General features: G+C 47.5%; 1 pseudogene; it reads right to left on the bottom strand.

Annotated features, from left to right (window-relative positions):
- The window catches only part of LOC109884188 (ras-related protein Rab-26-like), a 67469-nt pseudogene that overhangs the window by 14106 nt on the left and 30000 nt on the right, over positions 1-23363 (bottom strand).

Below are 23363 nucleotides of genomic sequence, written 5' to 3' on the forward strand. Positions count from 1 at the left end.
ATACACAGAGAAAGAGAGATACGCAGAGAGAGATAGATACAGAGAGAGAGAGAGAGAGAGAGGGAGACAGTTAATTGACTGTGGTGTCGTTCACTGTTCGAGTCAATCTGCATCTTCCTCAGTATTAACTAATTTCTTTAAAGTGACACTCACCTTGGCCAGCCTCTCTCCATCCTCTCTCTTCACCACCCTCTGCTGTGTGGCATCAGCCTGGGGAGAGATCAGAAAAAGAAAAGCAAGAGAGAGAGAGACCAAAAGAAAGACAGAAAGAGAGAGATGAGAAAGGTAGAGATTCTCTGATACCACCATACCACCACCATGCATGACTAGCCTCAGTCTCACTATCATCAATGCAGGGGCTTGTCTTAAAAATCACCTTGTTCCAGGAGGGTACGTAATGGAAAACAACACATTCCGTTCAGAATATGGGATCAGACCTACAATTCTTAATGAGTCTAGATTATGTGTGAGCATTCTAATGAGGGGATGATTCCCGGTGTGTGGGGACTGTTTAGATTAGACTAAACATCTGGACCAAGCATCTGTTCCCTGCTCTAGCAGTATGTGGATGGGACTTATTTATAGTAGCAGTGATTTGTTACATCCCTCCTGCATATGTGCTGATCTGGTGTTGTGTCTGTGTTGTTATCTGGCAGCAGATGTGTCAGGGTTAGAAGCAATTCCAGTAGACTAGAGATAACTTTATTGTTCAATGGACATAGTTTTGAATCAGGAAGTAGACACTGAAGTACTCATAGAACATATACAAGTGAATCCGGACGCCGGGTTACTAAGTAGGCTCAGATTGATGCTCAATGTTAAAACCAGAACGATTGCAACCTGCCTACATGTCGTTTTAAAGTACAATAGACCAACACAGCTACTGTATTAGGTTAAAGCTGTGTGTTGGAAAACCTTGGTAGAGCATGGGTGGAGTGGGCATTGTAGTGCTCATGGGAATTTCATTTCTTTTTGAGCTTCAGAAAAATGCATATTCTCACTTAAAAGGTAGATTTAGTGTTTAGTGTTACACTATGAGGATATACTGTGAATAGATCCTCCAAGTCCTGGGCTAACGTTTATACTGTACAGTTGTTTAGTTTCTCTGTCTATTGTTTATGGTTGTTGTGTCTGTCTGTCTGTTTTCTTTGTGTCTGCCTGTCTGCCTGTCTGTTGTGTCTGGGCTGCCGTCTGATGTGGCTGCAGGTGTGTCCGTCTGGGTTCAGGCCTAACCCAGGAAACCTCACCTTGTTTCCCAGCAGCATCAGGACCACATCCTGCGGGCGTAATCATGGATCTCAGTCAGCCAGGCCTGGGGTGGAGATGACAACAAGAGGAGAGACATGATAAGGAAACACTCAGGATACAGTGTGGAGAGTCACTCAGGATACAGAGAGGAGAGACACTCAGGATACAGAGAGGAGAGACACTCGGGATACAGAGAGGAGAGACACTCGGGATACAGAGAGGAGAGAGAGAGAGACACTCGGGATACAGAGAGAGAGAGAGAGACACTCGGATACAGAGAGAGAGAGAGAGACACTCGGGATACAGAGAGAGAGAGAGAGAGACACTCGGGATACAGAGAGAGAGAGAGAGACACTCGGGATACAGAGAGAGAGAGAGAGAGACACTCGGGATACAGAGAGGAGAGAGAGAGAGACACTCGGGATACAGAGAGGAGAGACACTCGGGATACAGAGAGGAGAGACACTCGGATACAGAGAGAGAGAGAGAGACACTCGGGATACAGAGAGAGAGAGAGAGACACTCGGGATACAGAGAGAGAGAGAGAGACACTCGGATACAGAGAGGAGAGAGAGAGAGACACTCGGATACAGAGAGGAGAGAGAGAGAGACACTCGGGATACAGAGAGGAGAGAGAGAGACACTCGGGATACAGAGGAGAGAGAGAGACACTCGGATACAGAGAGGAGAGAGAGACACTCGGGATACAGAGAGGAGAGAGAGAGACACTCGGGATACAGAGAGGAGAGAGAGAGAGACACTCGGGATACAGAGAGGAGAGAGAGAGAGACACTCGGGATACAGAGAGGAGAGAGAGAGAGACACTCGGGATACAGAGAGGAGAGAGACACTCGGGATACAGAGAGGAGAGAGAGAGAGACACTCGGGATACAGAGAGGAGAGAGAGAGAGAGACACTCGGGATACAGAGAGAGAGAGAGAGAGAGAGAGAGACACTCGGGATACAGAGAGAGAGAGAGAGAGAGACACTCGGGATACAGACAGAGAGAGAGAGAGACACTCGGGATACAGAGAGAGAGAGAGACACTCGGATACAGAGAGAGAGAGGAGAGAGACACTCGGGATACAGAGAGAGAGAGAGAGAGAGACACTCGGGATACAGAGAGAGAGAGAGAGAGAGACACTCGGGATACAGAGAGAGAGAGAGAGAGACACTCGGGATACAGAGAGAGAGAGAGAGACACTCGGGATACAGAGAGAGAGAGAGAGAGACACTCGGGATACAGAGCGAGAGAGAGAGAGAGAGACACTCGGGATACGAGAGAGAGAGAGAGAGAGAGAGAGACACTCGGGATACAGAGAGGAGAGAGAGAGACACTCGGGATACAGAGAGAGAGAGGAGAGACACTCGGGATACAGAGAGGAGAGAGAGGGACACTCGGGATACAGAGAGAGAGAGAGAGAGAGACACTCGGGATACAGAGAGAGAGAGAGAGAGACACTCGGGATACAGAGAGAGAGAGAGAGAGAGACACTCGGGATACAGAGAGAGAGAGAGAGAGAGACACCGGGAGACAGAGAGAGAGAGAGAGAGAGACACTCGGGATACGAGAGAGAGAGAGAGAGAGAGAGACACTCGGGATACAGAGAGAGAGAGAGAGAGACACTCGGGATACAGAGCGAGAGAGAGAGAGAGACACTCGGGATACAAGAGAGAGAGAGAGAGAGAGAGAGACACTCGGGATACAGAGAGGAGAGAGAGACACTCGGGATACAGAGAGAGAGAGGAGAGACACTCGGATACAGAGAGGAGAGAGAGGACACACTCGGGATACAGAGAGAGAGAGAGAGACACTCGGATACAGAGAGAGAGAGAGAGAGAGACACTCGGGATACAGAGAGGAGAGAGGGACACTCGGGATACAGAGAGAGAGAGAGACACTCGGGATACAGAGAGAGAGAGAGAGAGAGAGAGAGAGAGAGAACTCGGGATACAGAGAGAGAGAGAGAGACACTCGGGATACAGAGAGAGAGAGAGAGAGAGAGAGAGAGAGACACACTCGGGATACAGAGAGAGAGAGAGAGAGACACTCGGGATACAGAGAGAGAGAGAGAGAGAGACACTCGGGATACAGAGAGAGAGAGAGAGAGACACTCGGGATACAGAGAGGAGAGAGAGAGACACTCGGGATACAGAGAGGAGAGAGAGAGAGACACTCGGGATACAGAGAGAGAGAGAGAGACACTCGGGATACAGAGAGGAGAGAGAGAGACACTCGGGATACAGAGAGGAGAGAGAGAGAGACACTCGGGATACAGAGAGGAGAGAGAGAGAGACACTCGGGATACAGAGAGGAGAGAGAGAGAGACACTCGGGATACAGAGAGGAGAGAGAGAGAGACACTCGGGATACAGAGAGGAGAGAGAGAGAGACACTCGGGATACAGAGAGAGAGAGAGAGAGACACTCGGGATACAGAGAGGAGAGAGAGAGAGACACTCGGGATACAGAGAGGAGAGAGAGAGAGACACTCGGATACAGAGAGAGAGAGAGAGACACTCGGGATACAGAGAGGAGAGAGAGAGAGACACTCGGGATACAGAGAGGAGAGAGAGAGAGACACTCGGGATACAGAGAGGAGAGAGAGAGAGACACTCGGATACAGAGAGAGAGAGAGAGAGAGAGAGAGAGACACTCGGGATACAGAGAGAGAGAGAGAGAGAGAGACACTCGGGATACAGAGAGAGAGAGAGACACTCGGGATACAGAGAGAGAGAGAGACACTCGGGATACAGAGAGAGAGAGAGAGAGAGACACACTCGGGATACAGAGAGAGAGAGAGAGAGAGACACTCGGGATACAGAGAGAGAGAGAGAGAGAGACACTCGGGATACAGAGAGAGAGAGAGAGAGACACTCAGGATACAGAGAGAGAGAGAGAGACACTCGGGATACAGAGCGAGAGAGAGAGAGACACTCGGGATACAGAGAGAGAGAGAGAGACACTGGATACAGAGAGGAGAGAGAGAGACACTCGGGATACAGAGAGGAGAGAGAGAGACACTCGGATACAGAGAGGAGAGAGAGAGAGACACTCGGGATACAGAGAGAGAGAGAGAGAGACACTCGGGATACAGAGCGAGAGAGAGAGAGAGAGACACTCGGGATACAGAGAGAGAGAGAGACACTCGGGATACAGAGAGGAGAGAGAGAGACACTCGGGATACAGAGAGGAGAGAGAGAGACACTCGGGATACAGAGAGGAGAGAGAGAGAGACACTCGGGATACAGAGAGGAGAGAGAGAGAGACACTCGGGATACAGAGAGGAGAGAGAGAGAGACACTCGGGATACAGAGAGGAGAGAGAGAGAGACCTCGGGATACAGAGAGGAGAGAGAGAGAGACACTCGGGATACAGAGAGGAGAGAGAGAGAGACACTCGGGATACAGAGAGGAGAGAGAGAGACACTCGGGATACAGAGAGAGAGGAGAGACACTCGGGATACAGAGAGGAGAGAGAGGGACACTCGGGATACAGAGAGGAGAGAGAGAGACAACTCGGGATACAGAGAGAGAGGAGAGACACTCGGGATACAGAGAGGAGAGAGAGGGACACTCGGGATACAGAAGAGAGAGAGAGAGAGAGACACTCGGGATACAGAGAGAGAGAGAGAGAGAGAGAGAGAGAGACACTCGGGATACAGAGAGGAGAGAGAGAGACACTCGGGATACAGAGAGAGAGAGACACTCGGGATACAGAGAGAGAGAGAGAGAGAGAGAGACACTCGGGATACAGAGAGAGAGAGAGAGAGACACTCGGGATACAGAGAGAGAGAGAGACACTCGGGATACAGAGAGAGAGAGAGAGAGAGAGACACTCGGGATACAGAGAGAGAGAGAGAGAGAGAGAGACACTCGGGATACAGAGAGAGAGAGAGAGAGAGAGAGAGAGACACTCGGGATACAGAGAGAGAGAGAGAGACACTCGGGATACGAGAGGAGAGAGAGAGACACTCGGATACAGAGAGAGAGAGGAGAGACACTCGGGATAACAGAGAGAGAGAGAGAGAGAGAGACACTCGGGATAACAGAGAGGAGAGAGAGAGAGACACTCGGGATACAAGAGAGAGAGAGAGAGAGAGACACTCGGGATACAGAGAGAGAGAGAGAGAGAGAGAGACACTCGGATACAGAGCGAGAGAGAGAGAGACACTCGGGATACAGAGAGAGAGAGAGAGACACTCGGGATAACAGAGAGAGAGAGGAGAGACCTCGGGATAACGGAGAGAGAGAGGGGAGAGACATTCAGGATACAGAGAGAGAGAGAGAGAGGATAGACACTCAGGAATACAGAGAGAGAGAGAGGGGAGAATCACTCAGGATACAGAGAGAGAGGAGAGACACTCAGGGTACAGAGCGAGAGAGGGGAGAATCACTCAGGATACAGAGAGAGGGGAGAATCAACTCAGGACACAGAGAGAGAGGAGAGACACTCAGGGTACAGAGAGAGAGAGGAGAGGCACTCAGGGTACAGAGAGAGAGAGGAGAGACACTCAGGATACAGAGACAGAGAGGAGAGACACTCAGGATACACAGAGAGAGAGGAGAGACACTCAGCATACAGAGACAGAGAGGAGAATCACTCAGGATACACACAGAGAGAGAGGAGACACTTAGAATACAGAGAGAGAGGGGAGAATTACTCAGGGTACAGACAGAGAGAGAGGAGAGACACTCAGGATACAGAGAGAGAGAGGAGAGACACTCGAGAGACAGAGAGGAGAGACACTCGGGATACAGAGAGAGAGAGGAGAGACACTCGAGAGACAGAGAGGAGAGACACTCGGGATACAGAGACAGAGAGGAGAGACACTCAGGATACAGAGAGAGAGAGGAGAGACACTCAGGATACAGAGAGAGAGAGGAGAGACACTCAGGATACAGAGAGAGAGAGAGAGAGAGAGGAGAGACACTCAGGATACAGAGAGAGAGAGGAGAGACACTCGAGAGACAGAGAGGAGAGACACTCGGGATACAGAGAGAGAGAGGAGAGATACTCAGGATACAGAGAGAGAGAGGAGAGATACTCAGGATACAGAGAGAGAGAGAGGAGAGACACTCAGGATACAGAGAGAGAGAGAGAGAGAGAGGAGAGACACTCGGGATACAGAGAGAGAGAGAGAGAGAGAGAGAGGAGAGACACTCAGGATACAGAGAGAGAGGAGAGACACTCATGATACACAGAGAGAGGAGAGACACTCAGGATACACAGAGAAAGGAGAGACACTCAGGATACACAGAGAGAGGAGAGACACTCGGGATACAGAGAGAGAGAGGAGAGACAGAGGGAGAGAGAGACAGAGGGAGAGAGAGACAGAGGGAGAGAGAGACAGAGGGAGAGAGAGACAGAGGGAGAGTATTGGGCAGAATGAGTACAGTCCAAACAGCATCAGCAGTAATAAACCCCTGTAGAGACAAGGCCTGGACAAGGCATAAGGGAAATAATAAAAGCTTTATTACACACCAGCCCATATAATCACCGTCACCTGGCAACCCAATGCCTCATCATCACAACAACAACAGTAACCCTTCTGACCACTGAGCAGCAAGAAGGCCAGGCCATATATCCATGCCATCGTTAATATGTTTTTAAATCGACTGGGGCATAGATCCACCCCTCGCCAACATAATATCCCTCATCTCAGCTGTACTCTGTGCAGAGCACCACTATATGATGCTTAATTGCTCCATCCCAGTGAAAAAGTCCACATTGGCTTTCTGACTGCACCGCAATCAATCCTCCTTTCTGTTAGAACATGGAGACCAGAGTCTGTTTCTCCAAGTTGGGACTCTTCTAATTACACCTGGAGATGACCTGGTGGGTGTAACGATTTAACCCCTCGGTTACCTGGAGATGACCTGGTGGGTGTAACGATGTAACCCCTCGGTCACATGGAGATGACCTGGTGGGTGTAACGATTTAACCCCTCGGTTACCTGGAGATGACCTGGTGGGTGTAACGATTTAACCCCTCGGTTACCTGGAGATGACCTGGTGGGTGTAACGATGTAACCCCTCGGTTACCTGGAGATGACCTGGTGGGTGTAATGATGTAACCCCTCGGTTACCTGGAGATGACCTGGTGGGTGTAACGATGTAACCCCTCGGTCACATGGAGATGACCTGTGGGTGTAACGATTTAACCCCTCGGTCACATGGAGATGACCTGGTGGGTGTAACGATTTAACCCCTCGGTTACCTGGAGATGACCTGGTGGGTGTAACGATGTAACCCCTCGGTCACATGGAGATGACCTGGTGGGTGTAACGATTTAACCCCTCGGTTACCTGGAGATGACCTGGTGGGTGTAACGATGTAACCCCTCGGTTACCTGGAGATGACCTGGTGGGTGTAACGATGTAACCCCTCGGTTACCTGGAGATGACCTGGTGGGTGTAACGATGTAACCCCTCGGTCACATGGAGATGACCTGGTGGGTGTAACGATTTAACCCCTCGGTTACCTGGAGATGACCTGGTGGGTGTAACGATTTAACCCCTCGGTTACCTGGAGATGACCTGGTGGGTGTAACGATTTAACCCCTCGATTACCTGGAGATGACCTGGTGGGTGTAACGATTTAACCCCTCGGTCACATGGAGATGACCTGGTGGGTGTAATGATTTAACCCCTCGGTCACATGGAGATGACCTGGTGGGTGTAACGATGTAACCCCTCGGTCACATGGAGATGACCTGGTGGGTGTAACGATTTAACCCCTCGGTCACATGGAGATGACCTGGTGGGTGTAACGATGTAACCCCTCGGTCACATGGAGATGACCTGGTGGGTGTAACGATGTAACCCCTCGGTTACCTGGAGATGACCTGGTGGGTGTAACGATTTAACCCCTCGGTCACATGGAGATGACCTGGTGGGTGTAACGATTTAACCCCTCGGTTACCTGGAGATGACCTGGTGGGTGTAACGATGTAACCCCTCGGTCACATGGAGATGACCTGGTGGGTGTAACGATTTAACCCCTCGGTCACATGGAGATGACCTGGTGGGTGTAACGATTTAACCCCTCGGTCACATGGAGATGACCTGGTGGGTGTAACGATTTAACCCCTCGGTCACATGGAGATGACCTGGTGGGTGTAACGATTTAACCCCTCGGTCACATGGAGATGACCTGGTGGGTGTAACGATTTAACCCCTCGGTCACATGGAGATGACCTGGTGGGTGTAACGATTTAACCCCTCGGTCACATGGAGATGATGTGGTGGGTGTGTTTAAGTTTGTGTGTGAGGAATGGGAGAGACACACTGTGAGACGTTACAGGGAAATGGGTGATGACATCAGGTTAACCATGGCCCATGTTGAGCACATATTAGTAGGAGAAGTTAAATAGTGACCTATCTGATAACATCTGTGTCACATACTGATGACCTGTTAGTTAGAGGCCAATAAAGTGCTCCGGGGGGATGTTTCCCCTAATTACAGATCTAGGATCAGCTTCCTGCTATCCTAACCTGAACCATTAGTGGGGAAACATGACCCTTCTTCCAATAAAGTCCTCTGACGTCAGTGGTCATGTTGGGGGAAAGAGACTGTTCAATCCATCCATGCCCTCTGGCAGAATGGTGATGAAGGTGAAGTCAGTGGTCATGTTGGGGGGGGAAGAGACTGTTCAATCCATCCATGCCCTCTGGCAGAATGGTGATGAAGGTGAAGGCAGTGGTCATGTTGGGGGGGAAGAGACTGTTCAATCCATCCATGCCCTCTGGCAGAATAGTGATGAAGGTGAAGTTGGGGGAAAGAGACTGTTCAACCCATCCATGCCTTCTGGCAGAATAGTGATGAAGGTGAGTCAGTGGTCATGTTGGGGGGAAAGAGACTGTTCAATCCATCCATGCCCTCTGGCAGAATGGTGATGAAGGTGAAGTCAGTGGTCATGTTGGGGGGAAAGAGACTGTTCAATCCATCCATGCCCTCTGGCAGAATGGTGATGAAGGTAAAGTCAGTGGTCATGTTGGGGGGGGGGGGGAGACTGTTCAATCCATCCATGCCCTCTGGCAGAATGGTGATGAAGGTGAAGGCAGTGGTCATGTTGGGGGGAAAGAGACTGTTCAATCCATCCATGCCCTCTGGCAGAATGGTGATGAAGGTGAAGTCAGTGGTCATGTTGGGGGGGGGGAGACTGTTCAATCCATCCATGCCCTCTGGCAGAATGGTGATGAAGGTGAAGGCAGTGGTCATGTTGGGGGGAAAGAGACTGTTCAATCCATCCATGCCCTCTGGCAGAATGGTGATGAAGGGGAAGTCAGTGGTCATGTTGGGGGAAAGAGACTGTTCAATCCATCCATGCCCTCTGGCAGAATGGTGATGAAGGTGAAGTCAGTGGTCATGTTGGGGGGGGAAGAGACTGTTCAATCCATCCATGCCCTCTGGCAGAATGGTGATGAAGGTGAAGTCAGTGGTCATGTAGGGGGGGAAGAGACTGTTCAATCCATCCATGCCCTCTGGCAGAATAGTGATGAAGGTGAAGTCAGTGGTCATGTTGGGGGAAAGAGACTGTTCAACCCATCCATGCCCTCTGGCAGAATAGTGATGAAGGTGAGTCAGTGGTCATGTTGGGGGGAAAGAGACTGTTCAATCCATCCATGCCCTCTGGCAGAATGGTGATGAAGGTGAAGTCAGTGGTCATGTTGGGGGGGAAGAGACTGTTCAATCCATCCATGCCCTCTGGCAGAATGGTGATGAAGGTCATTGTCATGTTTGGACACAAACGGATCTGGGACCAGGCTAACTCCTCAGCCCAACTATAAGCGCTGCGTTGTCATCAGCGTCGTGTCAGTGCTACGTTCTAGCTGCTACACCGAGCGTGTTGTTTTGAGGAATGGAAGAGTATCTTTATCTCTACTGTACTGCATCATACTCAGCTAAACCGAGCTAGTCAATGTAGCTAGCTAGCTTGAGTTTCTGCTAGCTGGAAGCTTCTTGACGTCATAAATCTTAGTAAAATAGCCAGTGGTTTCTAGTGGAGGCCATATGCAACCAAAATCAACTTTATTTCTCATTATTTCAATTCATCCAATAGAATGAACCCACATCAACCTTACATTTTTATTTGAACCTCCGCGATTCTTGAGCTTGGATGCTGCCATGGGACGTGACGCAACACGGGCAGTATAGCGGCTTTCATTGATTTCAAAGGAAGCCTTCCCTCAACGCTCCGATGGCTGTAGTGTAGCAGCGTAGTATACCCACAATGCCCAGTTTGAACATAAAAGGGTGGCGGAAACAAGGTGTTCAATTAACGACTGAGCAAAAACCTTCTCTGGTGTTGTGAATTTCCACTTCAGCTGTAACCAGAATTAGCATGCACTTTGAACATCCACTTTGCAAACTCCATGTGCATGTCCCTGTGCGATGGTTGAATGTTCATTTTTACATAAAAGGGCAGCATTACTCAGTGCAGCATTGTGTGAGAACATCCAGGAGAATAGGGTTTCGATGGACTGCTATTTTACATACAGAGTTGAATTCTCCCTCTCTCTCTCTCTCTATCCGTCTCTCTTCCTTCCCATTTCTCTCCCCCTCTCACATCTTGTATTGTGTGGTTGATGGCTATTGTAAAAGGCTTTACGTTAGGCCCAACAAGGAGCGCTAGCCATATTCCCATTAGTATGTCTATCAATGTGTTGTTAAGCCCAGACAGTTATTACTAACTAAATCCAGATGGTTGAGTCTTCGTACACTTCAGCCAGGTGTTTTCCATTACCAACCACCAAGGGAAGGCTGCTCTGTTGATGTTGTAATTTGCCAGTGTTTTATTTGTATAGTAATTGAGTGAGTTTGGGTCCCTCTGGTGTGTGTGTGTGTGTGTGTGTGTGTGTGTGTGTGTGTGTGTGTGTGTGTGTGTGTGTGTGTGTGTAGTGTGTGTGTGTGTGTGTGTGTGTGTGTGTGTGTGTGTGTGTGTGTGTGTGTGTGTGTGTGTGTGTGTGTGTGTGTGTGTGTGTGTGTGTAGTGTGTGTGTGTGTGTGTGTGTGTGTAGTGTGTGTGTAGAGGTGTAAAGTCATTAGTAACACAGGGTTGAATTGGTGAAAGACAGACATTATATGGAGTCTGATGTATATTGAAGTCTGGCAACTTTATGGTTTATGCACTTTATTTTTTATTGTTTAAAAAAAAATCTTTACACTTTAATTGCTTTGCATGTTTAATTTATTTTCAAATGTTAATATTATATATTTTTTTTTACAAATACTTTTAAATTTTTTAAAAATACAGATGTGCCTTCTTGTCTTAGTTCCTACTGTACATTCATTTCCTCACTTCCTATAATGCATGGAAAATATCACGTGTAAACAACGTTCAGGTAACCTTACTGAAATTAGCTAATTGTCAGGGTCAATGTTTTTATTTAAATCAATTACTTTTACTCTACGCACTTTTTATATGAGTCATTCCAGTAATTTTACCTCTACTTGAGTAGGATATTTCGGTACTTTTTCCAACCCTGGTAGTGTGTAGTGTGCGCCATGCATGTGGCCATCTGTGTGTGAAAACACCTTCTAACCTCTGTAATGCCCATTTGGACAGACGATGGTCGGCTAGAAGAAGAAAACTACATGTATTATCTGTCTTCAACACTCATACCTCCTCAGTCCGTTAGGAGAGAAGCCATCCCTTTGTCTGAGTGGCTTTAAGCCTCCGAGTTCACTATAGGAAATCAGATTTGTGTTTTAATGTACTCAGCGCTAATGAGGTCAGGGATGTTTAGGCAGGGCTCAGTTCATTAGGCTACAAGATAGAAGAAAACAGACTTATTGGAATACCTTGACTCGTCCAATAAGAAACGCTAATATACACAACTCAGGTAATAACCCAGGAGAGAGGCACCATGGGCCAAGGAAGGGAGGGGGAGACCCTGCCTCCAGGCCACCTCTTCAGGCTAATGAATGCCCTCAGAGCCTGCCTGAGAGTACACAACCTTACTCACCCAGATAAACAGGGAGGCAGATGGAGATAGAGGATGTTAGAGGGGCCATTTACTTGTGTTTACAATGTAAACCAAGGAGCCATTAAAACAGTCATGTCTATGGTTGAGATCATGATTGGGGTCAATTCAATTTCAACTCAGTCAATTCAGGAAGTAAACTGAAATCTAAATGAGGAATTTCAATTGACTTCCTTAATTGACATAATTGAGTTAAACTTGAGTCGTCTTTTTGAATATTTTAGAACAGAGTGATTGAGGAGGGTAGAGTGTGTAATACCCAATTCAGGACAGTGTACAAGGTCCCCCACAGTAAATGCGTTCCCCACTTATTTACATTCTACATGACCAACTGTCATTTACTCAATTGAGCACTTTGCTACTTATCGACTAGATGTGAGCACATGGATACAGACCTGAGTAATCGGTGATGGATCGACATATTTTGATTTGAATGTTGTACTATTGATTCATTCTTGCCAATTTATTGCTGGGAACTTGACTGGAAAAGACACAGTGTCACGTTGCTCATCGTCAACACAACTCACTCCCCATCAGGGCAACAGAGTAACAAACTAAAACAGAACTGAGTCTTTGGCTCTCCTTAACCTTGTCTGACTACTAAAGCACTGCATTTCCCATTGGTGCACCACAGAACAGCACATCACTGCAGAACACCATGAGGGGCCTTATTCCTAACCAGACCAGTTGAGCCAGGGGTAAATAATTGTTATTCTTCAACCTGGCATCCCCGGACATGACCAAACTGGCAACCCTGAATATGACAACCTTCATGTGTCATAACCTGTTATTCTCAAACAAGAAAAGGTTTAATGGAATACAACTTCTCCTTCTATTGAAAAGCTGAGAATCAGGACCATGGTTAGGATATACTCCAACCTGGCAACCTCGAACACAAGGACCTTCGTATCTCAGTCTCATAACAAGAAATCCAGTTTGCTGGAATAAAACCTCCTCTTCTAGATCATGAGGATCTAGAACCGGGCAACCCTGAACACGTCCAACCCTCAACACAAGTATCTTTGTGTATCATAACTTGTATATCATAAGAAATTATTATTTTCAAACCTGGCCTCCCTAAACATTTATATAACAAGACATTTCTCCAACATGGCAACCTTGAACACACGGCCCTTCATGTCTCATAACCATTCTCCAACAATAAATCATGTTGACTGGAACACAACCTCCCCCCTCTATTCGACAGCTTGCCTATAAATGTCCTCTGGTCCCATTTTGACTTGTAATTAACCAAAACCAGTAATTAACCATTATTGAGCTGTTTACGGCTGCTTCCCCCTCGTGGGTAATTTCACCACCAATGCCACAACCATAATTCTTTCCAGGTGACATCTCATCCCCATCTATCCCGGGGAATGGTAGAACAACAACATCCTTCAGCATGTGTGGGAGGATAAAGTCACTAGTGAAATGGAATATAATTGACAAATACACTATAGGAGTTGTGAAAACAAAACAAACGGATCTGGGACCAGGTTAGAGGATGAAGACAGGACTAAGGGATCTGGGACCAGGCTAGAGGATAAAGACAGGACTAACACATCTGGGACCAGGTTAGAGGATGAAGACAGGACTAAGGGATCTGGGACCAGGCTAGAGGATAAAGACAGGACTAACACATCTGGGACCAGGTTAGAGGATGAAGACAGGACAAACAGATCTGGGACCAGGTTAGAGGATGAAGACAGGACTAACAGATCTGGGACCAGGTTAGAGGATGAAGACAGGACTAACAGATCTGGGACCAGGTTAGAGGATGAAGACAGGACAAACAGATCTGGGACCAGGTTAGAGGATGAAGACAGGACTAACAGATCTGGGACCAGGTTAGAGGATGAAGACAGGACTAACAGATCTGGGACCAGGTTAGAGGATGAAGACAGGACAAACAGATCTGGGACCAGGCTAGAGGATGAAGACAGGACAAACAGATCTGGGACCAGGTTAGAGGATGAAGACAGGACTAACAGATCTGGGACCAGGCTAGAGGATAAAGACAGGACTAACAGATCTGGGACCAGGTTAGAGGATGAAGACAGGACTAACAGATCTGGGACCAGGTTAGAGGATGAAGACAGGACTAACAGATCTGGGACCAGGTTAGAGGATGAAGACACCAGTGAAACGAGATGCATACAGAGAGACACACAGTGGAGTTCTGCTCTCGGGCTGGAATGTAATTCAAAGCCCAGTATATGTATTCTCTAGCCTCTAGCCTGGTCCCAGATCTGTTCAGTGAGTTCAGTGTGTCAAATCAGAGGGCATGCTGTCCGGTCCTCTGGCAGTCTCTATGGGGGTGCCACAGGGTTCAATTTTCGGGCCGACTCTTTTCTCTGTATATATCAATGATGTTGCTCTTGCTGCGGGTGATTCCCTGATCCACCTCTACGCAGACGACACCATTCTATATACTTCCGGCCGTCCTTGGACACTGTGCTATCTAACCTCCAAACGAGCTTCAATGCCATACAACACTCCTTCCGTGGCCTCCAACTGCTCTTAAACGCTAGTAAAACCAAATGCATGCTTTTCAACCGTTCGCTGCCTGCACCCGCACGCCTGACTAGCATCACCACCCTGGATGGTTCCGACCTTGAATATGTGGACATCTATAAGTACCTAGGTGGCTTTAACCGAGGGGTTAAAGCCAACACCTCACTTGGCCGCCTTTCGTTCCAGTTCTCTGCTGCCTGTGACTGGAACGAATTGCAAAAAAAAATCGATGAAGTTGGAGACTTTTATCTCCCTCACCAACTTCAAACATCTGCTATCTGAGCAGCTAACCGATCGCTGCAGCTGTACATAGTCCATCGGTAAATAGCCCACCCATTTTTACCTACCTCATCCCCATACTGTTTTTATTTATTTACTTTTCTGCTCTTTTGCACACCAATATCTCTACCTGTACATTACCATCTGATCATTTATCACTCCAGTGTTAATCTGCAAAATTGTAATTATTCGCCTACCTCCTCATGCCTTTTGCACACAATGTATATAGACTCCCTTTTTTTCTACTGTGTTATTGAGTTGTTAATTGTTTACTCCATGTGTAACTCTGTGTTGTCTGTTCACACTGCTATGCTTTATCTTGGCCAGGTCGCAGTTGCAAATGAGAACTTGTTCTCAACTAGCCTACCTGGTTAAATAAAGGTGTTCTCAACTAGCCTACCTGGTTAAATAAAGGTGTTCTCAACTAGCCTACCTGGTTAAATAAAGGTGAAATAAAAAATTAATAAAAAAATTCCAACACCGAAGGACCAGGTATACAGGATACAGTGTAGGCAGACAGCCTGAAGGAAAACATATGAATCCTGGCTTTGGAGACAGGTCTTTGATATAAGAAGTGTTTGATATAAGAAGTGACTGGTCACCTGCTAAGGCATTTAGCACACACTGGCTACGACTAGCAGGACAGACAATGCTGCTCTGCAGAACATCCTGTGACTCAAGACAGCTCAGTTGTAATCATGACAGCTGAGGTGTAGAAGAATATAAAGCTTAAAGGGAGAGAGAGAGAGAGAGAGAAAGGGCAGAAAAGAGAGAATGATAAAGAGTGAGCGATTGAATGAGAAAACAAACAGACATTGTAATTAACCTCTCCTTTACCAGTGTTGGAACGTGGGTGTGATGACAGGCCCTAGACGGATAAGAGCCGCGTGATTAACAGCCTATTAGGAAAGGAGACACAGTGGCCTGGTGAATACTAAACAACCACAGGCATTTAGAGATACGGCTAGCTATGCTACAGCCACACAGGGATGATTTAGACAGCAAAGGGCTGTTCCACATTAGGGCCCTAAAGTGCTTTTTAAACGAGTGAAACACAAAGAGAGACAAACCTAACCAAATCTAAAATGTTCTCTATTTCACCCTCCCTCTCCGCCTGTTTCTGTATTTATACAAACAAACTGGTATATTTGTATTGCCACTGCAACAGACATTAGCATACTGTTTGAGTAAATAAGCACCATCTCTCCAGCCTAGTGATGGTCATGACCTGTGTTCAAAGTAAACACCAAACATACTTACAGGTCAGAGAACGTTTCTCTTTTCTTTTCCAGATGAACCGAGAAGGGTCTTTTGTGAAGTCAGTTCTCATTACATTCAACAATTATCCGAAGCTAAGTCAGGACATCTCCCTCCCCCTCCCTCCCGCTCCCTCTCTCTCTCTAGCACTCACTCTTCCACAGTGTTGACACCAATCCATTTTCCACAGCAGCTTTAACATGTTACACATCCTTTATGTCCAATTACACACCTGCTTATCAACCTGTTGGAGAGAGGAGAGACTTTTTACCAGCCGTTAGGACGGTGTAAATAATTCAACGCTCTGAATTGAGGTCCTGCTCTCCAATGGTTTCCATTGAACTGAATTGACAAAAGTTAACACCTTCAGCACTGGACAGAGAATACTGATTCTCTTCATGATTAAATGAAATGACATTTGAATAAAGTGTTATATCAGGCAGAGAGACGTTGGCAGACATATTGTTGGAGGTCAGTCTTCAAAGTCTACAGCTAGTTCACTGAGGAGAAGGTTCTTGAAGAACCTTCTGGCTCTTTCTCAGTGGAGAAGGTTCTTGAAGCTAACTAGTTATTCATCTTTCCTCAAGTCCTCTCCCCTTGCCTCCTTCTCAAAACACTTTGGAGGAGGAGATTCAAGGTCTCTTCCCTTAGGTCTTCTCATCCAATGCATTTTGAGAAGGTGGTTAGGAGAAAGGACACAAGTAATCAGGGAAAGACAAACTGAGAAAGGAGTTACTCCTCCAATACCCCACAATGCACCTGGCATGCTAATGATCCTCTCATTCCCAGGAGGAAATTACATGTTCGTAAGGTGCAATCTGGCCCCACCATAAGTGGTTCACCCCGCTGGCAGGAAGTGATGTGCAGGAGGGGGTTATCAGTGTGGTCCAATCAGAACAGCAGGACTCAGTTCGACCACCACAGACTATGGTTTAAGGGGATATAGGCACTCCATCATAGGGTTCAAGTCTAATTCCGGTACCATCTACGGCCAAACGCATATGCAGCCAAATGGCAAATTATTAGGTGACAGAGGGTGGCAGAGGGGGTGATCTATTTCTGGGACCCTGGCTGGCATCAACCCTCCAACAGACAAGGCAGAGGGGTAATTGACAGATGTCATCCCATCATGGCCAATGGATCAATGGGATTTGTATTCATATTCTGTACACTGACTTCATAACAAGATAAAACCAAATTATCTGACTTTGGTATGTTTTAGAAACTACTTTAGTTTCTGCTCTTAATCCATTTTTGTTGAAATGCTATAAACAAAAGTGGATAGCCACGAAATGTACACACACTCAACATGAAGGGAATTAGGCATATTATTGTTTTAAAGTGAGTGAGACCATATTTCTCACTCTTAGCACGTTCAAAGAGGAGGAGCTGAAGAGGGGGAACAGAATGTTGGAGATGGACTGATAATATTACAGCTGGAGAGAGAGAGAGGGGGTATGATTGTGTGTGTGTGTGTGTGTGTTCCGACATGCAGCAGGACTCCGGCAGAACTACGATCAGAGTGACGGATGGTTTGGATATGTGGGGCTGTGGAGGGCCACGGTCAGGGCCCAAATGACAGAGAGACCGCTGGGAAGGAGGGAGAGAGGGAGGGAGAGAAGGATGACTGGAGCTGATCTGTTAACCTCAAGCTGTGCACTGAACAGAAAAAGAAAGCGGAAGAGAGAGAGAGAGAAGGGTAGAGTGTGGGGGAGAGAGAGAAGGGTAGAGTGTGGGGGAGAGAGAGAAGGGTAGAGTGTGGGGGAGAGAGAGAAGGGTAGAGTGTGGGGGAGAGAGAGAAGGTTAGAGTGTGGGGGAGAGAGAGAAGGTTAGAGTGTGGGGGAGAGAGAGAAGGGGAGAGTGTGGGGGAGAGAGAGAAGGGGAGAGTGTGGGGAGAGAGAGAAGGGTAGAGTGTGGGGAGAGAGAGAAGGGTAGAGTGTGGGGAGAGAGAGAAGGGTAGAGTGTGGGGGAGAGAGAGAAGGGTAGAGTGTGGGGGGAGAGAGAGATGGGTAGAGTGTGGGGGAGAGAGAAAAGGGTGACACAGGTAGATGCAGAAAGGAGGAGAAAGAGCGAGAAAGACAGAAAGAGAAAAGAGGATGATTGAAAAGGTGAGAAATCGGTGTTTTGTGGCATGTTGTGAACCTGACAGGGGTGTGTCGTGGAGTGACAGGTGGGAGAACGTGAGGGCACTGCAGATACCATGTTTGTTGTTGTTTGTCCTACTTTTCTTTGATGGGAGGGCAGGGTGACAATGTCCCGGGTTTTGCCACTGGTTACAGCAACCATCTTGCAACCTTTAATCGATTGTACAGTACAGAGCCAAAAGACATTGTTGTGTTACTCAGTGTTATACGGCATCATACCAAACTCCCAGATGTTTGTGTCACACTGTTGTGTAAGTCTCTGAGGGGATTTCCCCTGGCTGACTGACAGTGCTGTTCTGCCTGCTCTTTGATCATCTAAGTTTCTTCATAAACAGAGAGACAGCACTGTGCAACTTTGATCATCTAAATTACTTCATAAACAGAGAGACAGCACTGTGTAATCTGCCTGCTCTTTGATCATCTACATTTCTTCATAAACAGAGAGACAGCACTGTGTAACTTTGATCATCTAAATTACTTCATAAACAGACAGACAGCACTGTGTAACTTTGATCATCTAAATTACTTCATAAACAGACAGACAGCACTGTGTAATCTGGCTGCTCTTTGATCATCTAAGTTTCTTCATAAACAGACAGACAGCACTGTGTAATCTGCCTGCTCTTTGATCATCTACATTTCTTCATAAACAGAGAGACAGCACTGTGTAACTTTGATCATCTAAATTACTTCATAAACAGACAGACAGCACAGTGTAACTTTGATCATCTAAGTTTCTTCATAAACAGACAGACAGCACTGTGTAATCTGCCTGCTCTTTGATCATCTACGTTTCTTCATAAACAGACAGACAGCACTGTGTAATCTGGCTCACAGAAACAGGCACAGTCACGGTAAAACGGCTCTGAAGATTTGCCTGCATCCCAAATGGCACCCTATTCCCTTTATAGGGCCCCTTGTTTTGAAAAGCAGTGCACCATATGGGGACTAGGGTGCCATTTTGGACACAGACCATGTAGAGAATCTAGGCCTCATCTCCAGGGAGGGGAACATGATCGACATGAAAGCTAGGATAAACCTAGCGAAGAAAAGAAAGTCACTTGTTGAGATTACCATGTTTCAGGACATGCTGTTAGTGCTGGTGTATAAGTACTCTCTACTGCACCTGTATTCTCTCACACACGCACACGCACACACTAAACTGTAGCTCATGGTAAACAGTAGCTCATGGTAAACTGTAGCTCATGGTAAACTGTAGCTCATGGTAAACTGTAGCTCATGGTAAACTGTAGCTCATGGTAAACGGTAGCTCATGGTAAACAGTAGCTCATGGTAAACTGTAGCTCATGGTAAACTGTAGCTCATGGTAAACTGTAGCTCATGGTAAACAGTAGCTCATGGTAAACAGTAGCTCATGGTAAACAGTAGCTCATGGTAAACTGTAGCTCATGGTAAACTGTAGCTCATGGTAAACTGTAGCTCATGGTAAACAGTAGCTCATGGTAAACAGTAGCTCATGGTAAACTGTAGCTCATGGTAAACGGTAGCTCATGGTAAACAGTAGCTCATGGTAAACTGTAGCTCATGGTAAACTGTAGCTCATGGTAAACTGTAGCTCATGGTAAACAGTAGCTCATGGTAGACAGTAGCTCATGGTAAACTGTAGCTCATGGTAAACTGTAGCTCATGGTAAACAGTAGCTCATGGTAGACAATAGCTCATGGTAGACAGTAGCTCATGGTAGACAGTATCTCAGCAAAATGACTGAATGCTCAGTGGAATCAGCCGGAATCACTACATTACACTGCAAACTATACAAATAGGAAGTAAAGACACAACTAATGACATGTATTCACCTGCCTACAGAAAAAACCTGTAACACAAAACAAAAACTGAAAACAACAAAGTCATCTCCCTCATTGTCTAATTTCTCTGGCCAGGGGCGGCAGCGGAACAAAAGCTATTATCGTGTTCATAAAAAAAGAGCTGGCTGATGCTTGAATCTGCTGAGAGGGATGAGAGTGGAGTCTGACTAACCTGCCTTTGACTGAAGTGTTTATGAAGAGTGATGGGAGCTGTCATAGTGTGTGTGTGTGTGTGTGTCCGTACAGGCTCTCTCATGTCTCCTCTCCTCTCTTAAGGCAGTATCCAATCAGCAGTCTAGGACAAGTTTAACGAAATCCATCCCAACTTCACTTCTCAGAGGGAAAAGTCCCTGTGAGTGACTGATAGTATCAGCAGTTTGCTTGAACACCACACTGCTCCAGCAGTTTTTCCTAGGTCAAAGAGGTTAGAGTAGACCCACTATTAATGGTCTTCAGAGCCACATTAAATCGACTGACATATTCAGCTCGTGGGTCGCAGGTTTGAGATCCAATCAACAAGTCATTGGCCTCCTAGTGAAGTGAAACTGAAAACCAATCCCCTCCCTCCCTCCCGCTCTCTCCCCCTGCTCCCTCTCCTGCCTGCTCCCTCTCTTTCCCCCTGCTCCCTCTCTTTCTCCCCTGCTCCCTCTCTTTCTCCCCTTGCTCCCTCTCTCTCCCCTGCTCCCTCTCTCTCGCTCCAGCTCCCTCTCTCTCCCCTTGCTCCTTCTCCCCTGCTCCCTCTCTTTCTCCCCTTGCTCCTTCTCCCCTGCTCCCTCTCCCCTGCTCCCTCTCTCTCTCTCTCTCTCTCTCGCTCCAGCTCCCTCTCTCTCCCCCTGCTCCCTCTTTCTCCCTCTCTTTCTCCCCTTGCTCCCTCTCTCTCCCCTGCTCCCTCTCTCTCTCGCTCCAGCTCCCTCTCTCTCCCCCTGCTCCCTCTTTCTCCCCTTGCTCCCTCTCTTTCTCCCCTTGCTCCTTCTCCCCTGCTCCCTCTCCCCCTGCTCCCTCTCTCTCTCTCTCTCTCTCTCTCTCGCTCCAGCTCCCTCTCTCTCCCCCTGCTCCCTCTTTCTCCCCTTGCTCCCTCTCTTTCTCCCCTTGCTCCTTCTCCCCTGCTCCCTCTCCCCCTGCTCCCTCTCTCTCTCTCTCTCGCTCCAGCTCCCTCTCTCTCCCCCTGCTCCCTCTCTTTCTCCCCTTGCTCCCTCTCTTTCTCCCCTTGCTCCCTCTCTCTCTCGCTCCAGCTCCCTCTCTCTCCCCCTGCTCCCTCTCTTTCTCACCTGCTCCCTCTCTCTCTCGCTCCAGCTCCCTCTCTCTCCCCCTGCTCCCTCTCTTTCTCCCCTTGCTCCCTCTCTCTCCCCTGCTCCCTCTCTCTCTCGCTCCAGCTCCCTCTCTCTCCCCCTGCTCCCTCTCTTTCTCCCCTTGCTCCTTCTCCCCTGCTCCCTCTCTTTCTCCCCTTGCTCCTTCTCCCCTGCTCCCTCTCCCTCTGCTCCCTCTCTCTCACTCCCTCCCTCTCTGCTCCCTCTATCTCAGGGATAAAGTGAATGTGCTGATGCAGCTAGAGTAAGAAGAGAATGTAACTATCTCCCTGCTGATGCCCTGAGGCAGTACTCAATAACTCTCCCAACCTTCCCACTTTAGTATCATTCTGCTTGGCAGATCCAAACTATCTGGTCATGGCTCCTTGATGAAGACAAAAAGACAGGTTAGAAAAAAAAATATATTTTTTCATAGTTGTGGAGGAGAAACCACCCCAGAGACAAGCATTAGGAAAGTTGAACTTGTCAAAGAGAGGAATAGACCTTGAACAGTAGACGAGAGAGAGAGAGAGAGAGAGAGAGAGAGAGAGAGAGAGAGAGAGAGACCATACAGACCATTTAAAATGCCTCTATTCTTTTGAAACTCTTGTTGTGCAAAAAGAGAGAGAGAAACAGAGACCAAGAGAGAGGGCAAGATTTATTCCTCCGCTTAGAGACATCCTTGACAGAGCAACAGAAGGTCTAGCACCCTGTTCACGTTGCATGCCTTTTAGAACCTAAACAAGTAAAAAGCTATGCAGAGCACAGTTTAACCCCAACGTCTCACTATCGCCCCAACCTCACAGAGACTACAAAGGACCAGGCTGACTTAAAATAGACTTAACGTGGGATCAAGGAGTGATCAAGACCAACCTCATCACAGAGAGAAATAGGGGAAGAGAGAGAGAGCTAATGAGAGAGAAATATAAAGGGGGAGTGATTCGACAAAGGGGTGAGGAGGAAGATAGAGGAGGGGGTAGAAAGGTAGAGGGAAAGTGATTCTGTAAGAGGGGGATGAAGAGGGAAGAGAGAAAGAAAGAAAGATATAATGTAGGTAGATATGGGAGGGGTTGGATTTAGCTTTGCTATTCATTGCTTCCTCTCCTCTCCTCCTTAAAATTCCACACATTCCGCATTGGTTGGAATCGGTTGGAATCAATTACATTAGTGCACCAAACACACTGCCACCTGTCTCCAGGCATGCTATCACACGTAGCATGATCTCTACACTCCCTCATGTCGGTGTCAGCCCCTCAGTGGCATGCTATCACACGTAGCATGATCTCTACACCCCCTCATGTCGGTGTCAGCCCCTCAGTGGCATGCTATCACACGTAGCATGATCTCTACACCCCCTCAGTGGCATGCTATCACACGTAGCATGATCTCTACACCCCCTCATGTCGGTGTCAGCCCGTCAGTGGCATGCTATCACACGTAGCATGATCTCTACACCCCCTCATGTCAGCCCCTCAGTGGCATGCGTCCTCTTCATGGGCCTAATTGAAGCAGGTGTAAATAAAAAAGTCCTGCATCAGCGCCTGTTATGAGTTACACACACTGACAGTGATGGGCAATTATACTGCAGGAATGTATTCAGTTCACAAAGCCTTATGGTTGCATCCCACATGACACCCTATTCTCTACATAGTGCACTACTTCTGACCAGAGACCCATGAGTCCTGGTCAAAAGTAGTGCGCTACATAGGGTATAGGGTGTCATTTGGGACAAAAGCTATGTCCTTGGCAGAGCACGAGTTCAGTTTTATTTTATTTTTATTTTTATTTATTTCACCTTTATTTAACCAGGTAGGCTAGTTGAGA

Source organism: Oncorhynchus kisutch, unplaced genomic scaffold (genome assembly GCF_002021735.2).
Source record: "Oncorhynchus kisutch isolate 150728-3 unplaced genomic scaffold, Okis_V2 Okis06b-Okis10b_hom, whole genome shotgun sequence".
Classification (NCBI taxonomy): Eukaryota; Metazoa; Chordata; class Actinopteri; order Salmoniformes; family Salmonidae; genus Oncorhynchus; species Oncorhynchus kisutch.